General features: G+C 36.9%; 1 long non-coding RNA gene across 1 annotated transcript; it reads right to left on the reverse strand.

Moving 5' to 3' along the window:
* LOC144285367 (uncharacterized) lies at nt 1-27315 on the reverse strand. Its single transcript, XR_013353643.1, has 3 exons — nt 27202-27315; nt 1181-1326; nt 1-396 (listed from the first exon to the last, which is right to left on the reverse strand). It is a non-coding gene; the product is annotated as an uncharacterized LOC144285367 (long non-coding RNA).

Raw genomic sequence — 27315 nt, forward strand, 5'->3', positions numbered from 1 at the left:
TAACAGTACATGATTTTTATTGTGCGCCTGTCAGTGCAAAAATCTGACTGTCAAGCCCACTTTAAACATGGATACAAATATAATAGGAGGTTTGCCTATGCCTTTGGATTGGTAAACCGAAGCGAGAAACAAACACACACCTGCGGACTAGTGGGCAGACAAGCTTTAAGTGCAGATACAAAGAGATGCTACTTCTTTAAGCGAAAAATTCAGAGCAAAAAAGAGGGAGCTTTTACAGGGGGAGAACTCTGCACAGTTATTTCAATGTTGAAGAATATCACCCTTGGCTTTCTTTTCTCGGCACAGATGTTCATCTGCATCCCATCTGATCCGAATATTCGGCTCTCTTGGCACACATCTCTTTATCTCAACTGTGTGTTCTTCCTCTGGGCCAAACTCCAGTGTCACAGATGTGCAAAGAGAGAGAAAGGAAAGAGAATATAAGGGATGGAAAAGCCTGAGCTCAAATTTATCAACAGGTCCTTATGGGTGCTGTTTATTTCCCTAAACTCCCACCTGTGCTCGTGCAAGTCTGATAGACCAATCTGGCCACAAATCTCCTCTCTGTGAAAGAATTCTTTTTCAAGAACTAATGCCTTACGGAAATAAGTCTTAAAAAAAAAAAAAAAGTTGAACACAGGATAAACCAACCGCAAGTCCTTTATTTATTTACTTAGTTTGTGTAGAAAGGGGGAACATAATTCAAAATACCCTTTGCCTTGAAGTAAACTTAAAAACTGATAAAACCAACAGAATCTTACTTTTTATACCACATCTTGTCTCTAACTCTGGGCAGCATCAAAGAACCATTGGCTATTCTTCTGTCCTAGCGGATGCATAGACTCTGGGGAGAAGCCTTTTAGTTAAGGTTCATACATTTTTCACTTTTTCAATCTCTCAATTCCCCAGTGAAAATCTCCAAATAGCCTAATTTTTTTTAAACCCTGGGTTTCCTCAATGCATTAATTTGTGCTGTAGTATATTGTATTTTGTCCATGGACAAACATTTTATCATGGTTTCCACTTCTTATTCTCTATGATAAGACTTGGCAATTTTTTTCCCCTGTAAAGTGCCAGATACCATCTCTCACAATTCAGCTCTGCAATTGCAACACAAAAGCCACCATAGACAGTATGCAAATGAATAGGTGTGGCTCCGTTCCAATAAAACTACACAAACCGTTGGCAGGCCGGATTTGGCTCACAGGCCATAGTCTGATGATCCTTGCTGTACCCCATTGTGGGTTTCTCAGGAGAGTGTATTTCCCTTGTGACTGTTTCCACCAAATGACATTTTTCTTCAATCTGAAGAAATCCTTTTCACATCTGTAAAAAGTTGAAAGCAATTAATTCTCCTCTATTGTTTGGCTGGGATTCTCTTAATTTCATCATCATTTTTTGAAGGATATTTTCACTGAATACACAATTCCAGGTCAACATCTTCCCTCACCACTTGAAAGACACAATTTGATTGTTTTCTAGCATCTGTTGACATCAATGAGCAATCAGTTGATTTCATATAATAAAATCAAATTTCCCCAGCTGTAATCTTTCTTTTCCTTTGGCAGAGTTTAAATTTCTCCTTTTCTTAGCTTTGAGCAGTATGATTGTGATACACCAAGGTATGGTTTTTTTGGTATTTATTCTACTTGGTTTACCTTGAACTCCTTGGATATGTAACTTGATTTTTCCCCCTGAGAATAGGTAATGTCTTCAAAAAATATTTTCTTTTTCTTAAGATTTTTAAAAAATATATTTTTATTCATGAGAGACACATAGAGAGAGGCAGAGACATAGGCAGAGGGAGAAGCAGGCTCCCTGTAGGGAGCCTGATGTGGGACTTGATCCCAGGACCCCAGGATCATGCCCTGAGCTGAAGGCAGAACCTCAACCACTGAGCCACCCAGGTTCCCCTCCAAAAATATTTTCTGCCCTCCCTTTTTCCCCTTCCTATATTGGTCTCCAATCACCTATATTAAACCAGTTTCTATTTTTGCACAGGCCACTGAGTCTCTGTTCATTTTTTTTCAACCTTGGTTTTTTCAAATGTTTTTAAACTTTCCCTCTTTTTGTTTTTTGGAGGTTGTCTTTTTATTTTATTTTATTTTATTTTATTTTAAATTCAATTTGCCAACATGCAGTATAACACCCAGTGCTCATCCCATCAAGTGCCCTCTTCAGTGCCTGTCACCTAACTACCCCCTACCCCCACTCACCTCCCCTTCCACAACCCTTTATTTGTTTCCCAGAGTTAGGAGTCTCTCATGGTTTGTTTTCCTCCCTAATTTTTTCCCAAAAAGAAATAAAAGGCATTCAAATGCAAAGAAGAAGTCAAACTCTCCATCTTCGCAGATGACATGATACTGTATATAGAAAACCCAAAAGACTCCACCCCAAGATTGCTAGAACTCATACAGCAATTCAGCAATATGGCAGGATACAGAATCAATGCAAAGAAATCAGTGGCATTTCTATACACTAACAATGAGACTGAAGAAAGAGAAATTAAGGAATCAATTCCATTTACAATTACACCCAAAACCATAAGATACGTAGGAATAAACCTAATCAAAGAGGTAAAGGATCTGTACCCTAAAAACTACAGAACACTTCTGAAAGAAATTGAGGAAGATGTAAATATATGGGAAAACATTCCATGCTCACGTAATGGAAGAATAAATATTGTGAAAATGTCTATGCTACCCAGGGCAATTTACATGTTCAATGCAATCCCTATCAAAATACCATGGACTTTCCTCACAGAGTTGAAATAAATAATCTTAAGAGTTGTGTGGAATCAGAAAAGATCCCGAATAGCCAGAAGAATATTGAAAAAGAAAACCAGAGCTGGGGGCATCACAAGGCCAGATTTCAGGTTGTACTACAAAGCTGTGGTCATCAAGACAGTGTGGTACTGGCACAAGAAGGACACATGGATCAATGGAATAGAATAGAGAATCCAGAAAAGGGCCCTCAACTCTTTGGTCCACTTATACTTGACAAAGCAGGAAAGAATATCCAATATTTTTTTAAGATGTATTTATTTATTTGAAAGAGAGAGTGAGACAGCAAGCAGGAACAGGAGGGGCAGAGGGAGATGGAGAGAGAATCTCAAGCAGCCTCCAAGCTGAGCATGGAGCCCGACTTAGGGTTCGATATCACGATACTGAGATCATGACCTGAGCTGAAACCAAGAACCTGATGCTTCACCGCCTGTGCCACCCAGGTGCCCCACAGTTCTAGTAGTTTTTATTATAGTCTGCACATTATGGCGATATATTATAAAGCGTCTGTATTATGCCATCTTTCTTAAAATAATGGGGTGTTTTTTGGTTTTGTTTTTATTTTTGTTTTCAGTTTTGTTTTTTTCCTGACAGGCAGTTAAGCTACTGGCAGATCCTATTATTCCTGTGAGGCTTGATTGTTTTATTATTTCTGAGAACACCGAGATTTCAGTTTTCAATTGAGCCCTAGGGCATGGCCTTTATTCTAAAAGACAGTCTTTATCACTAAGCTGTGACTTTTCTGGGCTCTTACCTGAATGCTTGAGCTTCGCAGAGACATTTCTCCAGTTTTCCTGGGCCAAAATTCCATTTCCACTGTTGAAAAACCTTTGGTGTCACCGTTTCTCTCTCATCTCTGCAGGAAGCAATTTCTGCTGTACCTCACAGTTACTTGCCCTGCATCAGCACAAATTCTCTCAGTGGAGCTCCCTTGATAAATCCTCGTGTAGATCTGGACCTTCCTCTCGATGCAACTCCTTAATTTCCAGGATCTGTTCTGCAAATTCACATTGCTGCAGCAGCCTGAAACTCCCTGTCTTTATCTCATCAACTCAAAGACATTTCTCCTCTCCCTGGCCTCCACTTTGCTCTGCCATGAAGTCTGAACATATGTCCCCAGGCAAAACACCAGGGAATGTGTTTACCTTCTCTTGGGGTAGTTCCCTGAACTACCGATTGCCCAATGCTGGACCACATTGCGTTTCTTTAGAATACTTGTTTGCATCAGGAGGACAAATCACAGACAAACATGGATGGGAATTTAGTATCCAATTTTAAACTAATATTTATCATAGGACAGCTGCCACTATGCAAAATAAGTGCCCAGATATTTTAAAGAGCAAATATAAATTACAAAGCAGTTATGGTGAAGTGAGAAAGCTTACCAGTTGTTTAATCAATCAATCAATAAATCAATCTTTCCTAAGAGTTTGATGACTGTTCATGAGCAAGTTGAGTGATGAGAACTTGTAGTAAGTGCATTGTTTTCATGTCTGCAAAAGGAGCCTCATATCTACCTGCCCCATCTGCTAAGTATGTTTTTAGGACATGAGCTGGCATAGTTCAGATAGACATGAGTTTAATTCCGCATGTGATTGATCTCTTACAGTTGTGAGAACGTAAATGAGTTACTTATCCTCTGTGAATCTGAAATTGGGATGGTAGTAACTGCCTCATACCAGTTTTAAAGAATTGAATAAGATAATTTATATAAATTCCCTTAGCTTATTAATTGACATATGGTAAATACTCAAGAAAATTTTTTTTCAAGAATATGTTAACTAATAATTATATTGGTAATGGTTGTTAATAGTAACACATAGCAGTGTATAACCAGACAAAGTGAAAAATTGAAGGTTATTAACATTGCATTACATAATCATGAGACTAGTCTCTTGTGTTTGAAAAGATGGCTGGAGATAAATTTTTTAATGACCCTGCTTTGATTCAATTCTGGTTAACTGAATATATACAATTACACAATAAGCTATCCAAAAAAAAAAAAATGCTTTTTGGATACTATTTACACAGGCAAAATGCAGAGGGAAAAAGTCAATGAGTGGAATCACCATAAACAATCAATATGAACCAGCCAGGAAAAGAAAGATTTTATCAAAATATTCTATTTCAAAAATAGTTTTTCTTACGTTTTGTCATTTTTTAAGTTTGTTTGTTTATTTTATCTGCTCTAAAGAGGTAATGCTTCAGCTTAAACCATTCTCTTTAGCTTTCATGTGGAAACACAGAAATTGAAGAAAAAAATAAAAACATTTGGGATCCATTAATATGTCCTATCAGTCCATTTGAAATTTTTCCAGCTGTCATGTTGTTATTCTAATAACTTCCTGTGCTTAGTCTCTTTCTTTACAAATCTCAATTCTAATTAAAGCGGAACTTTATCACTGAGAATTCCTGAATTACAGGGGAATGCTGAATTTTATCATAAGAGGGAAACACTGAAGGTTGCATAAACAAGTAAAAAAATCACCATGTGGGATCCCTGGGTGGCGCAGCGGTTTGGCGCCTGCCTTTGGCCCAGGGCGCGATCCTAGAGACCCGGGATCGAATCCCACGTCGGGCCCCCGGTGCATGGAGCCTGCTTCTCCCTCTGCCTGTGTCTCTGCCTCTCTCTCTCTCTCTCTCTGTGACTATCATGAATAAATAAATAAAAATCTTTAAAAAAAAAAAAATCACCATGTAATGGAATATGTATGAGGCATTATGAATATATATGAATATATACTTTGGTGATCCCTTTTAAAATGTGATTTCTGTTTAGGTCTTATTGAGGACACATTTAGTGCTACATAATAGTTAACTGAGATATGTTCTACATTTTTGAGGATTAAATATTAAGAAAAAACCAATTAAGATTCACTGTGAAAATGCTAAGTTACATATTAAATAAGCAGAATAAATATTAAAACTCACAGGATTTGTACAAATTTCTCTAGAGAAGTACTCAGGTCACAAAATGGTCAGTCTGGAGATTTTGCCAACATCAAGCTAATACTGTACAAAAATGAAAGACTGTGAAAGTATGTCTTTCAAAGTATGTCTGGAAGTATATGGTAGTTCCTTGGGCTTCAGTAATCAATCTAAGTGTTAAGACTTTAAAATCAAATAATGCACTTTTTATTAATTTACTTTTTTAATGTCTCGGTGCTCTCTTTGTAGACAAACCATTTCTTTTTAAAATAATCTCATCAAGAATGCTGTTTTTGTTTTGTTTTGTTTTTGTTTTTGTTTTTTTCCCAAGCAATGTCCTTGTTTTTGTCAGAGATCCAATTCAGTAAAAAGCATTATCAAGGTTTCCGGAAAGTATGAATATATATCATGTATTAAGTCAGGATGGAATCTCATTGACAGCTTTTATTTACAAGTTTGCTGAGAGAAGAACGAGTTGAAGTTTTACATCATTAATAAGAACTGAAGATGCTTTATGCTGCATTCACTGAATTGTAAATGTATTGCCATGCTAAATTACGGCAACGGTATTACTATTTCTTATCATCTGACCTCATATTGTGAAAGCACTAATTTTGGAAATTCTCAAAATAGTTTTGTGGGGCAGACATTAAGTTCAATTTCCTCATTTGCAACATGCAGAATAAAAGAATTTATTCATGCCACTAGAGACAACATATGCAGCAAATCACTCTGTCTTTGGATTCCAGATCTTCGTTCTCCTCCTCTATGTTTGTGTTTAGCGTGGCCATTATTTCTTTTGTATGATACCCAGCACTTAGCAAAGGGCTAATTATACAGTAGATTCTTAGGAAATATGTGTTCCTTGATACACTTCTTTTGATACAAATAGAAAGGTTTTGAAACATAGATTTAATTAACTGAGAGTGAACACGTATTATTCATCAGGTTTCAATAACAAAAACAAATTGAATGTGGAGTTTTGTGTACAGGTGAAGAGATAAACACATAAGAAACGTACAATGTGTGAGAAATGTGCTTGGATAGACAAGCAAAGGGTACTTTGACACTGCAGAGTAGGGATGCTTAATTAGCAAAGCCTCCCATTATATATTATTAATGAGTTTTGTTTATATACACATAAATGAATTATACTTAGCAAAAGAGAGAGAGAGAGAGAGAGAGAGAGAGAGAGAAATACACAGTCATGTTTATAAAGACCATCAATGGACAGTGAGACTAGGAGTGATTTTTATTTTGTCAACATATCTGAGGGTCTCTATTTGTGAAAGTCTGTATAGACTGTTTAAAAACCCAGGAGCAGGTGAAGCAAAACAAGGTTAATCAGAAGAAAAAGATGTGATGATGAAGTTGCAGAACTAAAGTGATCAAAAATAGTAAAATAAAAAAAGAAAAGAAGACAGAAAACTGAAGGGATTCAGTACACACCACCCTCAAATATGCTGCATGAGTCCAACTACACGACATTTGGAAAAGGAGAAACGATGGAGATGGTAAAAAGATCAGTGGTTGTCGAGGCTTCAGATGGGGGAATAAATAGAGCACAAGGACTTTTAGGGCAGTGAAAATATTCTGTATGACATCATAGTGATGGATGCATGTCACTATGCATTTGTCCAAATCCACAAAATGTACAACAAGAGTGGACTGTAATGTAAGCTATGGACTCTGGGGGATGTTGATGGGTCACCATAGGTTCATCAACTGTAACAAATGTACTACTCTAGCAGGGGAGGTTGATAACAGGAGATGCTATTCACAGGTGGGGACAAGGGCTTCTGTCAGATTTCTGGGGAAATCTTCATACCTTCCCCTCAATCTGGCTGTGAACCTAAAGCTGCTCTAAAAATAAATAAATAAAATAAACATCAAACAAACGAAAACACACCATATAACATTTAGCATAAGAGTTTGTAAAGAAATATCTTCTCAAAAGAGCTTGCTTAGTCTTCCCAAAGGCTTTTCTCGTATTTCCTTTAAAAAGAGAAACATTTCCAATCGGACTCTGCTTTTGTAATGATTACGTCATTCAAGTTGTCTACGGAAATGGGAAGCCTTCCTAAAACTCTCAGACTACAAATGCCAAACTTGGCTTTCAAATTCATAAATCCTCAGGTGTTTGGGAAATCATCAAAGAACAAAACTAACCCTGGAGTTTCAGGATTAGACAAAGTAGTTAGTGAATAAATTGAATAATAAGAAAATTTTCTTATACCTCATAGAAATCCCTATTAAAAATTCCTCAGAGATACCTACTATTTAATCATGTCATATTCTTTAATGGATTTATGCAATCAGGTGACCAATAGAAGCCATGAAAACTTAATATCCATTTGCGTATTTATTCATTGATTCAACAAACATATACTAAGCTTATTTGTTTTTAAGGGAAAAGGAAAAACTGATGGAGAAAAGAGATAATATTAAAATAAAGAAAGGGATAAGCACTAGTAGAAAATTATTACAAAACTGAAGTGAACATATGTCTCTGGAAAAATTAGAATGGAATGAAACCAGAGGAGTTAACGAAGGATTTACACCAGAGAAATAGATCATTCTCTACTAAAATACAAAATCATTTTTGTTTAAAAATGAAAGAAAACAAGAAGGTAAATATGCATATTCGCATGTTTTTATCAGACTTATTGGTACTTCAAAAAATCCGTAACACAAAAGTCTACTATATAGAAACTTATTAAGAAGTAGAAGACCCAGGCGAACAAAGAGGCAGAACAGTATTTTGTCATAAGGTCAAAGGGGTGTTGAGAAGTCAGGTGTAATTTTATGATGATCAAATTACAGCATTTGAGGGGAAATGGGCACGTGAATCTTGTGGCCTAATTTAGAATCTAACTTAAAATGAGTTAACTGTTCAAAAAATGTTAATAAGGAACCTAGATGAATTTTTTTAAAAAGTCAATGAAAACAAAAACTTCAAGTAAGTCCCAAGGGAGGAGGCAAAGATCAAACAACATAACAGGTAAACCAGTGACCAGAAGAATGCAAAGAATGAAATCAAAAGAGTAAGACAAGAAGGAAGCCATTTTGTACAATAGAAAATATTAAAAGATGATAGATGTTCATTGGGTTATATGAGGAAGAGGCTGGTTAAGGTTGGAATATATTATCTTGAAATTATTGAAAATAATCTTCATAAATGTCAAAGCTGATATCAATAAATATCAAGGGATAATAATATATATATATATTTCTGTCAACTCCATTTTTGCCCAATCTTCACATCAGTCTTATATTGTAGACACTGACATTATTAAGGTTACCTGCATTTCAGAGATGAGGGGACCTGAGCACAGAGTGTTAATGGTTAATTGCTGAAATTTCTAAAGTTATTAAGTGACACAGCTAGGACTTTCAACTCCAAAACCTCCAAAACTTACGCTATCCTCTCAGCAAACACTTCCTACTCCATCTGTCCCAAGGAAAAATTCTATTATCTTCCATCCCAGTGACAATCACAACTAAAATTGTATGCACGCCCTTTCTCTCTTGTATTGTACATTACTTAATTACATTACATGCATCATATAAAGTGTCCTGCTTTGTAGGTATAGTTCCGTATTAGCAAGGTATTCCTAACATTTCCCGATATCAGTGTTCTTCATCAAAAGGGACCTCTATACTACTAATTGTAGAAAATGTATTGCAAGCAAGTATGTTACTGGCTAGGACAGGTTAATTTGATCGTAGAGAAATCTCCAAGAAATTATTTACCTCCGCGGAATTTAACTATTACATAGATGAAAAGCAGAAAGAAGCATTCAGCACTGAAATAGAAATGTCTAAGTCACAGTTAAATACATAAGAACTTTCATAGAACAAGTCAAATAGATGCTAGCTCCCATCCCTATGACAAATTTCTCAACTATTCCGTTGCCCTGGGTCCCATTATTGCTGTATCTCTCAGCATGATCAGTAGTAGAATGAGTTTAAACGGAATTGGGTAAACTGTATGCAATTATATTGGAAAATTACTTCCAAACCATTTGATGAAAACTCCCATTTTAGTAACAAACAAAATCATAGGTTAAAATTCCTAACTATAGAACATAGGAGGGCAATATGTTGTTTCCTGCTGTGTGCTGAAAAGAACCACTTTTTTGTACTAAAAAAAAAAAAAAAAAAAATAGAAGTAGCTAAGCTCTAGGTTCACACATGTGGGGATCCATCCTTACCAGGTCTATGATTTAAATTAGTAATAGCCCTGTAATAATAATAATAATTGTATCTGTCTAATGTTTATTTTGTGTACTGACTGTGAGTCAGGCCCTGAACTCCGCTCTCCAAACGCCCGGTCCCTTGGTATGCATGGTTTTCGATTTTCATAATAGTTGAAAGAAACACATATTATTTTCGTTTTTTTTAATTAATTAATTTATTTATTCATGAGAGACACAGGCAAAGACATAGAGGGAGAAGCAGGCTCCCTGTGGGGAGACTGATATGGGATTCTATCCCAGGACCCCAGGATCACGCCTTGAGCCGAAGGTAGATGCTCAACCACTGAGCCACCCAGGTGCCCCACTACTTTCAGTTTTAAAGCAAAGAAACACAAAAATAGAACCTACAAAATGAATCAGACTTAAATTGAGTAAGTTAGTTGCGCTGACTGTCAAATCCACCAAGACTTAAATTTTGGACTTTCATCATCCATTTTATTTTCTCCTCACCTATTATGGAGTTTAGAATACTGACATATTAGAAATAGCCCCTCCAAGAAATGTGGCCGGGGATGGTCCATCCACCTTGCCATCATTCTTCCAAATTCAATCTAGTCAAAAAATCTTAAAAGCCCTAGGGAGAAGCACTACATAAGAGGGGTCACGATTCAAATGAAAGAATACTGGTTTCATCCTGTGCTCAGCAGCTTGAGATTTGATAATTTGGTGTACAATAAGCCAGTTGCATATATCCTTGCAAAATTAATGGTGCATGCATGTCATATGTGGATGCATTTGTATGTGTGTGTGTCGAGCAGGGCAAGGGTCTTCTTTTTCTTCTTCCTCTTCTTTTCCTCCCCTCCTTTCTTTTCCTCTTTATTTTCTCCAGGCAGGAGTTTGATGCCAAGCCTATTTACAAAGTTCAACGTTGGGGTCATGAGAATTTTGCTGCACACAACTGAGAGTTTTATGTTCCTGAGACTCAACAGAGCTTTTATGCTCTTCCTTCTCTTTCTTTGCTGTCGTGTATCTTAACCTCTTCTTCTTGACCTGCCCCAACTGTTATTCAGAATCAGATAGTGAAGTGTGGACGCGGACAGCTAGACATTCAGCTTATTACCTGAGAGTTACTGCGGAAACGCATTTGACAATATTTTGGTGAGTTTTTGCCGCAATGGGATCTATCCAGCTGGTTAGACCACAGTCTTCCTTTGAGCAAGCTTGATCTCCAGAAAGAAATAAGATTAGGGATTTTGGAGTGGCATAGTTCATATATATACACCAGTAAGTTTGTGATTTCAATCGATGACCTTAAAAATAAATTTATAAAGAAAGCCCCCTGAAGGGAATGCTCTTTATAGGACCAGAATCTAGAAAAAGGCTTTCTTCACTGGAGATCAAAAATAGTCCATGTCACAATTTCTAGCTGTGGGTGCACTGTACCCTCAGGAATTAATGACTTCAGAGCCAACTTGCTTTCAGTTGTAAAAACAAGAAAAAAGAGCACCCGGGTGGTTCAGTCTAGTTAAGCTTCTGCCTTCTGCTCTGGTCATGATCCCAGGACACTGGGGTGGAGCCCTGCATTGGGTTCCCTGCTCCACAGGGAATGTGTTTCTCCCTCTCCCTTTGCTGCTCCTCCTGCTTGTGCTCTCTTGCTCTCTCTGTCAGATAAAATCTTAAAAACAAATAAATAAAAACATCAAAAAAGATTTCAAAAATATTTTTAAAAAGAAGAAAAAATATAAGCAATTTTCAATGTACAAAGAAGCTGTGTTGAATTTGTTTTTATGTCAGCTTTTTGGAAACTGAAACACATTTTTCTCCATGGAACCAATGATATATATTGTAGTTAGGTTCTTTAAAAAAAAAAAAAAAAGATTTTATTTATTTATTCATGAGAGACACACACACACAGAGAGAGAGAGAGAGAGAGAGAGGCAAAGACACAGGCAGAGGGAGAAGCAGGCTCCATGAAGGGAGCCTGATGCAGGACTCGATCCTGGGTCTCCAGGACCACACCCTGGGCTGAAGGGGGTGTTAAACTGTGGAGCCACTGGGGCTGCCCTGTGGTTAGGTTCTTAAGTTGGTCAACAAAAAGTCTATTTAAGTAATAATATATTTGAAATATAGTGTTAATGGCACTCACCTTAGGTCCAGGTGTTGGTGGCCAAGGGCCAGAGAGAACTGGATGGAGGAACATAGGAAAATAGATTCCCCCCTCCCTTTAAAGATCTGATATCAAATCATCTGTAGATATTGCAAAAAGGCATTTAGTGGTAGCTTTTTCTTTTAAAAACAGAACACGTTTGTGTGTTTTGGAGTTTTGAAAAAGAATAAAACTTAGCATCACCATAAAATCACACACAAGAAGTAACCACTACTAGGATGCATTGAATAAGTGCAGAGGCTGGTTGCAAACAAAATACATGGTATGAATTATTTGTCTGTCTACCTATGAAAATCTCTAAAAATACATAAATACGATTTTTATTTGTGCAGACTATTTTCTGCTAAAATAGTCATTCGGAATACCTAAATGCTTTTGTTGGGATAAATGCTTCAAATTGTTCTTGCTGGGCCAGAGTATCTGCAATGCAAGCCCTTGATGGGTATTGCCATTGACCCTTGAGAAAGGTGGCTCTATTTTATGTTTTCATCAGAAGTATGTGCAAGTAGCTGTGCTAAAATTTTGAAATAAGTTTTTGTCTTTGGCGTCATTTCATTTTCCTTCCTGTGCTCTTTCTAAACCCATCCCTGTTGGTTGCTCTTTCTGGGTTTCTTCCACACCAAAGACGGTGGTACCTTGTGCACTGTAAACTTCTCTAGAAACACAGAATTACTCATCCTATTGCATTATTACTTGGAAAGCGTTCTTATCCTATTGCATTATTACACAGAAAGTGCTCTTTATCCAAATTGCCACCAGGTCTCCAAAAATTGCATGGATGCATCTGTGAAAAGCTTCCCAGTGAGTGCATCTGCAGAACTGGAAAAGGTTGGTTTTAGGAATGAACGGCACATCCTAAGGAGCAAGTATTTTCTACGGCGTGCCATCATTCAAGGTATATGAAAAGCCCAGTGTCAAAAGAAACACTAAAATACTGGATTTCTGAATACATGGAGGCTGGAGATGATGAATTACACTTATTAAATCATTAACAAGAGCCTAAGAAATAGCTACATATTTTGACTTAGATGAGCCCATTTCTAAGATGTAATCAAAGGGCTGATGATAGATTTAAGTAAAAGGAGTTCATCTAGGGTTGTTTAAATACAGAAAAATAGGGACACCTGGGTGGCTCAGTTGGGTAAGTGTTTACCTTTGGCTCAGGTCATGATCCCTGGGTCCCTGGATCTAGCTGTGCTGGGCTCCCTGCTCAGTGGGGAGTGTGCTTCTCTCTCTCTCCCTCTGCCCCTCCTCCTGCTTGTGCTCTCTCTCACTATCTCTCTTTCTCTCTCTCAAACAAATAAAATCTTTTTTTAAAAAAATAAAATAAACAGAAAAATATTAGATACAAATGTCAATCATAACACATTCATGTGAAGGAATGAATAAACACTCTTAACATACCACATGTGAGAGATGTTAATGGTATACAGGATGATGGTAATACAGTTAGATTATAAAAGTTAAAATCCTGGGGTGCCTGGGGGGCTCAGTTGGTGGAGCATCTGCCTTCAGCTCAGGTCAGGATCTCAGGGTCCTGGGATCCCGTGTCTAGCCTGCTTCTCCTTCTCCCTCTGCCCCTATCCCTGTGCGTTCTTGAGCTCTCTCTCTCTCTCTCTCAATCAAATAAAAAAATAAAATCTTTTCAAAAAAGTTTGAATCCTCATAAATTTGTTAAAATTGGATTCCTGGGTCGATCAATCAATCAAGCTGCAGATACTAGTCATTTTGATATTGATCATAAATGGCAATTTCAACTTTCTTTTCCATACCTTGCTGCAGGATGAATTTGCACAGCTCTCAGAGCCTGAGTTGGGAAGTTTGTTTTAATAATGAGCTCTTACAGTCAAAAGTCAATAATAAACTCTCTGAGCCTGTATTTATGAATTTTTGTCAGTGGCAAACAAGCTGCGGAAAAACACACATGCAAATTAGAGTCCCCAGATCCTTAAAGAAACAACGGCCCTATTTTTGCCCCTGCCACTTCTCATCTTCAATAGTACAGGTGCTGGGTTCTTTTTCCCATCTCTATGGCCCAGAATAAAAAATAAATAAATAAAGACACACAGTCTCCTTGTCATTGCCATGCTCAGCAACAAGCATTTCAACTGGGGTTTATGAGGCAATAAATTATTGTTCCCTGTCCTGGCAAGTAGCTTTTCTGAAAGGCCACATCCGGTCTTTGGGGCACTAGCTTTTATTATGCATTTCATATTGAAACAAAGGTCAAATTAATTGACCTTATCTATGTGAAAAACCAGCTGGTTGCCTAGAGAAATAAAATCTTTTACAGAGACTTTGGGAACAAGTAAACAACAGGAAAACCCAATCCAATGGCAGCTGGAATCTGCAATTAGAAATAGAATAAATTTGGAGGAATTTAATTTTTAAACGATCAGTTAAGAATCAACAATTACATTTTCTCCAAGGAACAATAGAGCCAATGAGACTCCAAATGTTATCTGCACCTACACAAAATGTTTCCCAAATTTCTTCACGAATATTCACGTTGAGGGAGGGACACAGAAAAGTTGCAAGCCTTCCATTCTGTGGACAAATGTTGCAACCCTTTCTACATGGTTAACTAAATCATTCAACATTCCAAAGAAATCACTTTTCCATCTGAAAGAATCAAAGTCGGAATATAGTTTTATTTTCCCAAAAGAAATACAAAATAGATACTTTATGCCCTCTGAATCTCCCGTAATTATATGTACCCACCCAAAGACTGAAAATTTTAATGCAGAGACCAAATAGAATAGAAGAGGAGGCTGAGTTATTTTTCTAAAGCATCTGTTCTTCCATTTTTTCATCTGGTAAATGGGATGATAATTCTTCCATCTCATCACGTTAGGGAAAAATCAAAACAGAAAATGTAAATAAATATCTCAGCACTTAGTGTCTGGCAATGCACAATAAACATGTTAACCTTCAGTGTTGCTTTTAAAAAAGTCCAATAATGATTCAGAACCACAAAATGCAATTGTCCCCACTTGTAATACACACACACAAAAAATATGCTTAGGTCTCCAATTTCTTAGTTTATTGCTTTTCTCCTTTCTTTCTTAGTTTAGATATGCAAACACAGCCCTTGACACGGTTTTGTGTGAAAAATGATTTAGAGTGCTGTGCTAGTGGACAGGCATTATGAGACCATAGATAGTTGTGACTCTCCTATGTGAATTTGACTCACATGTGAATTTAACAAGTGTGCAAAGAAATAAGGGATTGGTGAGACCTGAGAGACGTACGTTCCCCATGTCTCCAATTTTAATTGCCAGCAAACTTATGACTCTTTGCCATGCAAAATAAGTATTTTGAATTTATCATATGCAAACAAAATGGGGACATTGGATTTGATGGATGAGATTTTCCTGCTGTCACAAAGCCCACATCGGGTGGAGGCCTGCTGTATCATCCAGTATGGAAAAGATTAAGCCAGAGAAGGCACATCTGCATGGTGGGACGCTGAAAAAGTTAATGGCTGTGAAAAAGGGTTTGAACTTCTAGCTGAGGTCAGAAGCAGGGTGATTTAGTGACTTTAGTAAACAGACTCGCAATGAGGTAAAATGAAATTTGGTTTCATTTTGGTCAGTACCTAGAGAAAGAACATCAATAAAGTTTTCAGTGCTCAAAGGTAAGTTCAAGGCCTGCTTGGAAAGGGAATGACTTGCAAAAATCAGTTCATTGTTCTAGTCGATCGTAATTGTATCTTTTTTATTTCACCCAACTCAGGATGTAATTTTAGAAATGAGACACAGAGATAATGTGAATCAGTCAAATTACAAAGAATTCCAAAAAAAAAAAAAAAAGAAAGAAAGAAAGAACAAAAGAAACAAAAGAAAAAAAGAAAAAGAAAGAAGAAAGGAGAGATAAGTGACCCTGGACATTTGAACATAAAGGTTGGACTGAATCTTCCGGAACCAGAAGAACTGACTCTTACCTCTTCCTTAAATTCATAGGTAAGGCAAATGCTAATCAATATGCGAGGCTGATTTAACATAACAACACCATGTTCCTGAATATGCTTTTTAAAATTCCTGGTGTTTGCTTGTGAGGTGATATCTGAGGTTAGAGGGAAATAAATTCAAAATGAAAGAACAGGTCAGAAGTCAGTAGAACAAAGCTACTGATTTTGGAGCTGGGTGTGGAGAAAAGAGGGACAGAGACAATGAGATGCCTCTGCAAAGAATTTTCTTTCCATTTCTCTAAAGATGTAATAACCAAAAATGATCTCTACTTAGTAGAAAGGACTGATGGCACGTCTCCAGAAATCCGTGTACAGACAAGGGCATGGACACAACCTCACAGGAAATATATTACTGGATCTTGGGCCATCAGGTAGATCCATTGGCTTATCAGATTTTTGGAGGGATGTGAGATTCAGACACAGTTGCTGGTATTTCACAGGCATTCATAGGAGTCTTGGAGGAGTGATCCTATGTCCTTTGCTGCATAAGAAGGCCAGTTTGGGGACGGAAGGCTGATCAGATTCCTGTAGCCTCCACGTCTCCAAGCTTCCTGGTGGAAAGCAAGAACCTGCGTGAGCTGCTTTGACTCCAAGTACCCCAGGAACCGCCAGTGAACCTGAAAGCCCCCACATCTGGCTACAGCTTGCCCTTGTTTGCTTTACATTCTGCACACAGACGACCACCCTGGCTGTGAATTCAGGGATGGCCCAGCCTTCTTGACGCATGGCCAGGGGAGGTGGGGAATCTGTAAACTCACCTGGTCCGAGGGTGAGGCCCACCACATTTTTTTTTAACCCGCCTTTGTTTTTGTTAGTGTTAGTCCTTTGGAAAAGGGTTTCTGCAGCAGCGAGCACACATTCATCATCCTTTCTCCTTTGCTTATTCCTTCTCCATCAGGTATAAACTGTGTCCTGGCCAAGAACTGGTCAGTGCATTACAGGGACGTTCCCAAACACATAACCCTACAGAACAGAAACTTCTGGGTAAGATGCCTCCAGTAACAACCCACTTTCTGCAGATTTTGTTTAGCTGTGTGGCCGTTCAGATGGTTTCTTTTCCAAAATTATCTTCTATCTAGAAGAAAAAATTAAATACAAGAGCAAACTCTCAAGGAGCATAGACGTGATGAAGTCCAACGTGTTGCACTTAAAAATCAATGTTTGGGAATAAGACAAGCAGAGATTATATAAGAGAACGGCAACCTGAATGCTCTGGGAGTTAATAGACAACAGAACAAGCTGCTCTTTTGTATTTTCAGAAATTCATTAGTTTTTTTTTTTTAATGGTGTATATACAAAACTGAAAAGGAATCAGTCAAGAAACAGTTCTTAAAAAAAATCAAACAATGCAATCTTTAACCTTTGTTTCTTTTCTTTCAAAACAAAAATAGGACTGTTTTTGTGGGAATTCAGATTCCAGGGACACAGCATCAGGGAAAGTAGTTGAACAGTGAAAAATTATATTGAAACATTTGTCTGTCCCCACACTGGACATATTTCTGGGCACAAATGACAGGATGAAATGCTATTTTCTCATTTATTTGTTTGTTATAGGTGCCTTTAAGTATATCGTCAAGTAACTAAAATTTTCTGCTATATTAAGAAAACCCAAACAAAAACAGTACAACAAAAACAATCTAGATTCACACTTTTTTCCTTTTATATGTTAAATATGTAAAATATAATGTGTGCAGGAAAAATCTAGATTATGTCTAGGAATCACACACCACTGCATCTGTTGCCACCCTCCTGGCCTCTCATTCATTCTTCTCCTCGCTGAAGGGTCAGTAGGATTGTCTCCTCTCCCTTGTTGGGGAGGTTGCCCCATAGAAGCCCATTGATCTGCCTCCTACCCACAGAGTAAGGCTTCGCAGAATTTTTCCAGAGCATATATTACATCTTATCTTTCTCAATCATAAGTGTCCAGAAGTCATTGTCTAGGTTTTTTATTTTTTTTTTTAAGATTTTATTATTCATTCATAAGAGACCCAGAGAGAGAGGCAGAGACACAGGCAGAGGGAGAAGCAGGCTCTGTGCAGGGAGCCTGATGCAGGACTCGATCTCAGGACCCCAGGATCACAACCTGAGCCGAAGACAGATGCTCAACCACTGAGCCACCCAGGTGTCCTTATCCAAGTGTTTTTCTTTTCTTTTCTTTTCTTTTCTTTTCTTTTCTTTTCTTTTCTTTTCTTTTCTTTTTTCTTTTCTTTTCTTTCTTTTTCTTTTCTTTTTTTTCTTTTCTTTCTTTTTTCTTTCTTTTTTTTTTTTTTTTTTTTTTACCAAAAATGCTGTCTTATAATTGTCTAACGGTTGGGAGAACTTGATTCACAGAGTTGTCTACATTTCTGAGGAACAGCTTTCTAACTACACACTTAAGTCTGCAGATATTATAGGACTGGCTCTATTAAGCCTAATCCCTGAAAATTCCACTTATGGGAACTGCTGCTCCAAATAACCTGGATAAAGATTAAATAGATGGATATGGACATAAAGCAAAGGAGAGTATAATGGGGAATGTGGTGGTTGGACATCACTAACAAGGAAACGAAATGCATCTTTTTGAAATGCGCACCATTGCCATGGCTGTGGTTGGCAGTGTATGTGGGAAGTGTTGCTCAGACATTGTCTAAATTTCAACTGCAGAAAATATATGTGCAAATAAAGAAAAGTAATTAGACCCTATTGCTAGAGACAAATAGTGTTGTATGTTTAGCACTAAATGTTCAATGTTTCAACTGTGGATGGTAGATTTTCTCTATTTAAAAGAGGCAAATTGGGATCCCTGGGTGGCGCAGCGGTTTGGCGCCTGCCTTTGGCCCAGGGCGCGATCCTGGAGACCCGGGATCGAATCCCACGTCAGGCTCCCGGTGCATGGAGCCTGCTTCTCCCTCTGCCTGTGTCTCTGCCTCTCTCTCACTGTGTGCCTATCATAAATAAATAAAAAATTAAAAAAAATAAAAAATAAAAGAGGCAAATTGAACACCAATAAAAAATAAATTTATTATTGAAAAAAAAAAAAGAGCCAGTAGAGGGCACCTGGGTGGCTCAGTGGTTGAGCTTCTGGCTTCGGCTCAGGTCGTGATTCCGGGGTCCTGGGATCGAGTCCTGCATCAGGTTCTCCTGCAGGGAGCCTGCTTCTCCCTCTGCCTATGTCTCTGCCTTTCTCTCTGTGTCTCTCATGAATGAATAAATAAAATCCTTAAAAGAAAAATAAAAGAGCCAGTATCGATATGGATTTTCCTGACAACTGGGACAGGAATAAATTCTCAGATTTCTAGCATCTTTTAATTTGAAAAGCAGGTAAAGATGTATTTTACACACGACACATATCTAAAGAGCTTTATAACTTTTGTGATAACTCCAGAAAATGGACAGCTCATTATTTGTGTATTTCAGTACCATCAGCATCTAACATAATGTGGTCCGTGGCAGTGAGTCCATAAATATTAATTTGTCAAATTATGGCTGAATCACTAGGTTTCCCTTTGTGCCGACTTATGTCTCATATAATCTTTCTGAAAACAGTCCTGGTTGCCTCTCCTACCTGTATCAATCTTTAGGGAGAAAGTTTACACAGAGAACAGAGAATTTGATTGGCCCAGTATCCAAGTCATAACAAATATCTGATTGCTCAAACTAACAAATGAAATTAATGAATTGGAAACCTCAAAGTCAGCTTTTTTTTTTTCCTCTTGGAGATAGGAATCTATTCTTAATTCCTCTTTTTGGGTTTTAGAGATCGCCTTCCTAGTGACACCTTGCATTGGCCAATAGCAGAAAGTGCTTTTATTTCCTGAACGATTCAAGGTGTAAAAAGAAAGTGGCAGGAAGAATGCAGATTGGTCCTGTAAATGGTAGCATCCAGTCTAAATGGTTTGTCTGTACTTAAACACATCACCCATACTGAGGCACTGAAGCATCGTGCTGATGGTTTTAGACTTCCGTGCCTTGGTAGGTTCAGACATTGCATGCTACACTTATGTCTGGGGAAAGATAGATGTCTGTTAATTCTCCAGATGTGCTATCGGTCCAACTACACTTAGATTCACGTCTGGAAATGTTTAAAATAAATGGCTGGATTTTTTTTTTTCCACTTTATTTCTGGATATCTTAGTATCCTGGATTCCTGTCCACAGCCAGTTTGTATCTTTCTTGATCTTCATCACCATACTAGGAATTCTCCCTCCGACTATCTTTTTTTTTTTTTTTAATTTTTATTTATTTATGATAGTCACAGAGAGAGAGAGAGAGGCAGAGACACAGGCAGAGGGAGAAGCAGGCTCCATGCACCGGGAGCCCGATGTGGGATTCGATCCCGGGTCTCCAGGATCGTGCCCTGGGCCAAAGGCAGGCGCCAAACCGCTGCGCCACCCAGGGATCCCCTCCCTCCGACTATCTATATAATAATGACATATCATAGCATTTTTCAAAGGTCGTTTGTTTTCAAAGGGTTGGGTTGGATTTTTTTTTTTTTTTTAACTTCGGATGGAAGAGTGGATTTTTACTGATGTGCTGATACTTCCACCTAGTGGCCACAGTGGAGGGTACAACTGTCTTCTGTTGGACAACTACAAATACATTCCTGGATCTTCAATAATTCAGTTGGGAAATATTTCTGGAGTTCTTTCCACTCGCTACACGCAACAAACAGAACATGATGAATAAAACTGTCTCGCTTTAGAAGTAAAGATAAGATAATGAATTTAAAAATACTCCAATATGCTTACTGAAATGCATGGTTACCTATTGAATTTTTAATAAGCATATTTTAGAACGATTGTATATTTACAGCACAGCTGCAAAGATAATACAAGGGTTCCTGTATCCACTTCATTCAGCTCCTCCTTATGCTAACATCTTACTTTTTTCATGGTGCCTCTGTCAAAACCAAGAAATTGACTTTGGTACCTTATTATTAACGATTAGTAGTGTCTTCAGACCTCATTTGGATTCCACCCGGTTTTCTACTTATGTTCCTTTTCTGTTCCAGAGTCCAATTCAGGATACTACATCACATTTCATTTTATGTCTCCTTGATCTCTTCTGGTTGGTTCTTTTTAATATATCAAATTATTGTACTCTACTGCAATTATTTGGGTAGCAATAAAAAGAACAAAAAGAGAGTACAATATGTGTATCTGTGAGTGAATTAACTATTATATTCCAAAGAGATTATCTTCAAGGTTTGAAAGATGTTAAGAATTGGGGAAATGACAATGTTTGGAAGAACAGAATGAGAATGTGCTGACTCCTTTTCAAAATAAGAATCTGGGAACAACATTTTCTTTGTTCGTTTCTGGTTGGCCTTTGAGCTCTTCTCACAAGGGACCAGTGCTACCCTGAGCTGGTAGGTGACCAAGCTGCTACTTAATGGAAAAAAAAAAAACAATAATTGGAAGAAGCAGCAACAAATACCACATTTAAGAAGATCAGAAGAGGGAGCTTCATGGTTAAAAAAAATATCAATATCCTTTCAGAACCCAGATGTACATCTGTATCTAGCGAGTGTAGACTGCCTTAGCCCACAGTGACTTACAACTCTCCAGGTCATCACAGTCTACACCACTTGATTGGCAAATAATAACTTCTAATCTGAAGTTATACTGATGCTATAGTATAACTTTTATATTTAACTCACAAATACTATTTGTGGGACTCTCCACCCAACCACTTTGTAATCACTCATAATAAAGAATAATGTATTTTACTTTGATCCTGTTATGTGTTTCACATAAATATAAACTGGAAGACAAAAATCATCTACTCACCCATTCACTCATTCATTCGTCCCACAAATATTCAATGTCTATCACAGGCAAGTCATCCCTCTAGTTGCTAGGTAGGCAGTGAAAAATAACAACATCCCTGATTTTATGAAACATCACAGACTCTGAGTTGGAAATAAAAATTTCCTGATTGGCCATGAGAGTAAGCATCTCTCTACTTTTCTCTTCTGCATTGCTTTTTCTCTTTTGCAATCCACTTGTTCTGTTGCTACTTTCTACGACCAAGCTCAAGAGTCTTATAAAAGGCTGCTACAGGATCAAATGGAAGAGCCAAAAGCATGCAGCTATAAGATAAATAAGCTGAGTGCCTCTGGTTGTATCAGAGCTCAATTTCTAAATTATGTGAGACTTTTTAAGAAAGACTCCAGTGGTAAGGGGATGGCAGTTTGGTAGCAAATGAGCACCTGCTTTTCCAGAAAAAAAAAAAAAACTTATTTTAAATGCAAAGAAAACCATTATTAAGTGCTTCAGGTAGAGTCAAGAATATATAAAAATTTAGTTTATGATAAAGATAGCTAAATAAGTAGGGAAAGAAAGAAAAATTTAGTTTATGATAAAGATAGTTAAATAAGTAGGGAAAGAAAGACTCGTTCACAAACATTGAGGAAGAAATTTTCTTTCTTTGAGGAAAGAAAAAACAGATTTCTCCTAAATCACAAAACATACTGAAAAAAATTAGATAAATTAAATGGTGTGGAAGGAAGAGGACGCCCTTCAACATTTGAAAAAAAAAAAAACTGAATTCACTCCTTACATTGTAAGATTTTTTTAAAGTAATTTCTACACCCAACATGGGGCTTGAACTCAAGCCCTGAGATCAAGAGTTGAATGTCCCACTGACTGAGCCAGCCAGGCTCCCTGAATTTGTTATTTACTTAAGGAGGCAAAGCTGTGCTTTTTTTAGGCATGGTTTCCCTGATTGCAAGGCAGGAAGCTTATCTTAATAGGGATTTGGAAAGGGTAGAGTTCAAGGCTTTTATAGTCAGGAGGGGATCTATGTCAGCTATGGAAGTATGGGAATGTGCTTCTCCAGGTGGGCTTATCGTTGATTGACTGACTAACTTTCAGAAATGGTTGTGGTGGCCGTAATGCACCATCTGAGCTTCAAAAACGTGTGGCTTTACCAACTGTCTGGCTTTCAGAAGCATAACCATGGACTAGAATTGTCACCGGTCTTTAAACAGACTCTGCAGATAACATAATGAAGAATGGGCAAAAGATTTGATCAGGCATAATATATATATATATATATATATATATATATATATATATATAGTAAATATATATAGTAAATATATATAGTAAATATATATAGTAAATATATATAGTAAATACATATATATAGTAAATATAGTGTGTGTGTGTGTGTGTGTATATATATATATATATATATATATATATAATAACGAATAAGCATAGGTAAAAAAGAAAGATGTTTGGTACCATTAGTCCTTAGAGATATGCAGTCTAAAACCACAATGAGAAACCATTACTTGAATTAGGCTACAGTGAAAAAGATTGATCATAGTAAGTGCCGGAAGGCACTGGAATCCTCATATACTCTTGGTGGGAACGTAACATGGTACCATCTGTTTGGGAAAAAAAATTGATGGTTTATTTAGGAAGTTAAATATACATCTGCCATACATTCATGCCATTCTAGTTCTACATTTTTGACAGAGAGAAATGAAAGCATGCGTCCGTACAAAGACTCATACACAAATGGTCATCGCAGCTTTATTCGTAATAGTCAAAAAATGGAAACAACACACACAATGTTTACCAAGAGAGGATGGATTAAAAAAAATAAGCTATCTCCATATGATTAAATACTAGTCAATGAAAACGAATGAGCTATTGATACACCTAGCAACGTGGATGAATCTTAATAACTTAGGCATGCTGAGTGGAAGACATCAGAAAGGTATATACTTCAACCTTCTATTTTTATCAATTTCTAGAAATACAAACTAATTTTTAGTGACAGAAAGTGGTTGATGTTTACCACATGAGTGAGGGTGGTGGTGGTGGTAGAAATTACCAAAGGGTCTGTCTAGGAATGAGATTCGTGAGTAATATGGTAAATCCATGTTTAACTTTATAATAAGCTGACAAACATTTTGTATTCCCACCAACAATGAATGAAAATATGCCTTAAAATTTTATATAATATATCCTTGTTGGATTTCAGTATTTTCATTTTTCTTTTTTTTTCTTTCTTAACTGTAGCCATTCTAATAATTGTATAGCAGTATTTGTTGTGGTTTAAATTTACATTTATTTTAAGGCTAATAATGTTGAGCATCTTCTCATATGGTCATTTGCCATCTGTATATTTCCTTTCCTGAGGTGTCTGACTATATTGCTCTCTCTTTTTAACTTAAATTATTTTTATATTGTTATTTTGTAAGAGACCTTTATATATTTTGGACACAAGTGTTTTATCAGACATGTATAACAGAAAAATATTTCTTCCCATTTTATGGCTCGTTTTCCCATTCCCTTAGCAATTTTCTTTCACAGAGCAAATATTAATGGAGTCTTTAATTTGAATGGAGTCTCATTTACTTTTATAGATTGTGATTTTGGTTTTATATCTTAAGATCTCTTTGCCTAACCAAATGCCACAAACATTTTCTCCAGTGTTTTGTTTGAATTTTTCTATATTTTTGTGTATTAATTAGGTGCATGATCTGTTTTGAATTAATTTTGTATAGGGTATGAAGTATATAGTATATCTCTTAGTCTCTCTCTCTCTCTCTCTCTCTCTCTCTCTCTCATAGAGGTCTAAACATTACCATCACTATTTCAACGTGCTGACTAGGATTGGTGGTGGTGGACTGTGTTGCCATATTTGTGATCTGGGGATAAAAATAACCATTAAGTCTATGCCAGTTGTAGTTTCTTATTATTGTCAATGCTTTCCAGGAACTTAAAGAAACTTCTAGTGAACTAGACGTTGTTATGATAAATAAATGTTGAATTTTGAGTGTCATCTGTTGATTAATTAGGTTGTTTTGGTTGTCACATCTCCTATATACTTGCTGACTTTCTGTCTACTCCTATCATTTGATGGGAGAAGAATGTTAAAGTCTCTGAGGAAATTGATAAGCTTGTCTGGTTTTCTTTTCAGTTCTATTATTTTCCTTTATGCATTCTTGAATACTTTTGTTGGGTAAACATTTAGGATTCCCATGTTTTATTGATGAATTGACCATTTAATCATTATGAAATGTTCTTTTTTTTTCCCTCTGTCATTTTGTTTCTGAATTTGTTTCATATTAATATAGCCACTGCATCTTTATTTTGATTAGCATTTACATGTTATATTGTTGCCATTGTGTTTTGCTCTTAATCCATCCATGTCATTATATTTCAAGTGTGTTTGACAACTCATTGGAAATAATGGTAATGTTTCTCAAATAATGGGGAACAATCCCAAAAATTGGGTTTTGTTAATGTTATTCGGTCTGACAATTTCTGACTTTGAGTCCTTGTCTTTAGGCCATTGGTATTTAATGGGACATTGATATGATTAGACTGGGTCTCACACTTTAAAAAAGTTTCTGTTTATATGTTCTTTTTGTTCTTCTGTATACCCTTTTATTATAGACTATTTAAATATGTTTAGTATTCTATTTTAATCAGTCTATGTATTGGTTTAGGCTCTCTCTACTTGTATTATTAGAAGTAACTCTAGGGGTGATAATACACACATCTATCTAATTTTTCAGTCTGACATTATTATTTTACCAAATCAATTGAAGTTTGGAAATATTACAATCATAGAATGACTTTTACTTTATACAACCCTTATGTCATAGTTGTCATACATATATTACATTTGCAAAACATTGAACATTGTCAAAATTTTTGCTTTCAGTACTCTTCATACTTTGAAAAATATAGGAAGAAAAAAACATAGTGTTTCCTTACTCAGATATTTTTCCTTTCCATGGCTTTTCCTTTATTCTTTTTTTTCTTTTTTTAATTTTTTTTTTTACGTTTTTATTTATTTATGATAGTCACAGAGAGAGAGAGAGAGAGGCAGAGACACAGGCAGAGGGAGAAGCAGGCTCCATGTACCGGGAGCCCGACGTGGGACTCGATCCCGGATCTCCAGGATCGCGCCCTGGGCCAAAGGCAGGCGCCAAACCGCTGCGCCACCCAGGGATCCCGGCTTTTCCTTTATTCTTAAATCTCCAACTCTCTCTATGGTATAGTTTTCTTCTAGACTAAATAATAATATTAGCATTTCTTTTGGAGCAACTAATTCTATTATAACTCCTACAACTCAGAATGTTTTAATTCTCCTTCATTCCTGAAGGATATTTTCATTAGATATAAAGTTCTGAGTTGATAGCTACTTTTGCTATTACATTGAAGATGTTTTCTACTGTCACCTGGACTCCACGTCTTCTGCTGAGTCATCTCTAGTCTTTAAATCATGGCCCCCAAATATATATGACACTTTCACATTTTTCTCATCTTTGGTTTTAGATGGTTTGTCATAATATGCCAAGCATGGTTTTCTTTGACTTTTGGTTTCATTTTATTTTTCTGTTGTTATCCAATACCAAGGTTTCTTTGAAGCAAGTTCAAGTAACATGAAGACAGAAAAACAAAGCAAGAAAGCAATGTAGTTTACCCAGAATTTTCTTTCAATTTTTCCCTACCAACTATAATCATTTCATCCCTTCCACTCATTCCATAACTGACTCAAATTATGATTCTTCTCTTCTACTCCATAAATAATACTTTTGCCAATATCTCACATAGTATCTATTTCAATAAATGTAATGGAAACATTTTGGTCCTTATGTTTATGGATCTCTCTGCTGCAGCTTGTAACACATTTGACCACTCCATGCTTCAAGAGAATTATAGGCTTATGGAGCACTACACATTTGATTTCCGGTGCCCCTTCCCCTTTTCTAAACCAGTTTCTCTTCATCTTTTAGTTCCATAAATGCTGCGAGGCCTCATAGTTCTCTCTCAGTCCTTATTTTAATACCATTCACAAGCAATGTAATCAATGTCATGGTTCATCTTTATCCCATAAATGCAACTCACAAATATACATATGTCCAACATGTATTTTTTGCTGAACAACAAACCAGTCTAACCCAACCATCTATTGGCCTTCTCTACTTGGATAGCTCTCAAATATCTTGAAGTCAGCATTGCCAAATTTGAATTTGCATTTCCCACCAAGTATGCTCTTCTGCCATTATTTAAAGCACTTTCCAATAAATAATAATATACTGTGCCCAATCAGAAACCAGAAATCTTAGCATGGGTATAAATCTTCGTCTTAACGTGCTCATCTATCGGGTAGCACACCTTGTCAATTCTCCCGCCTAGATACCTCTTAGGTGAGTGGATATGACTCTTTTCTCACAGCTGCCATGTGCTCTAATCCAAATCACCATTGCATATTAGTGCAATGCAATAGTCCCTCTCACATGTTTCCTTGTGTCCA

Source organism: Canis aureus, chromosome 16, assembly GCF_053574225.1.
Source record: "Canis aureus isolate CA01 chromosome 16, VMU_Caureus_v.1.0, whole genome shotgun sequence".
Classification (NCBI taxonomy): Eukaryota; Metazoa; Chordata; class Mammalia; order Carnivora; family Canidae; genus Canis; species Canis aureus.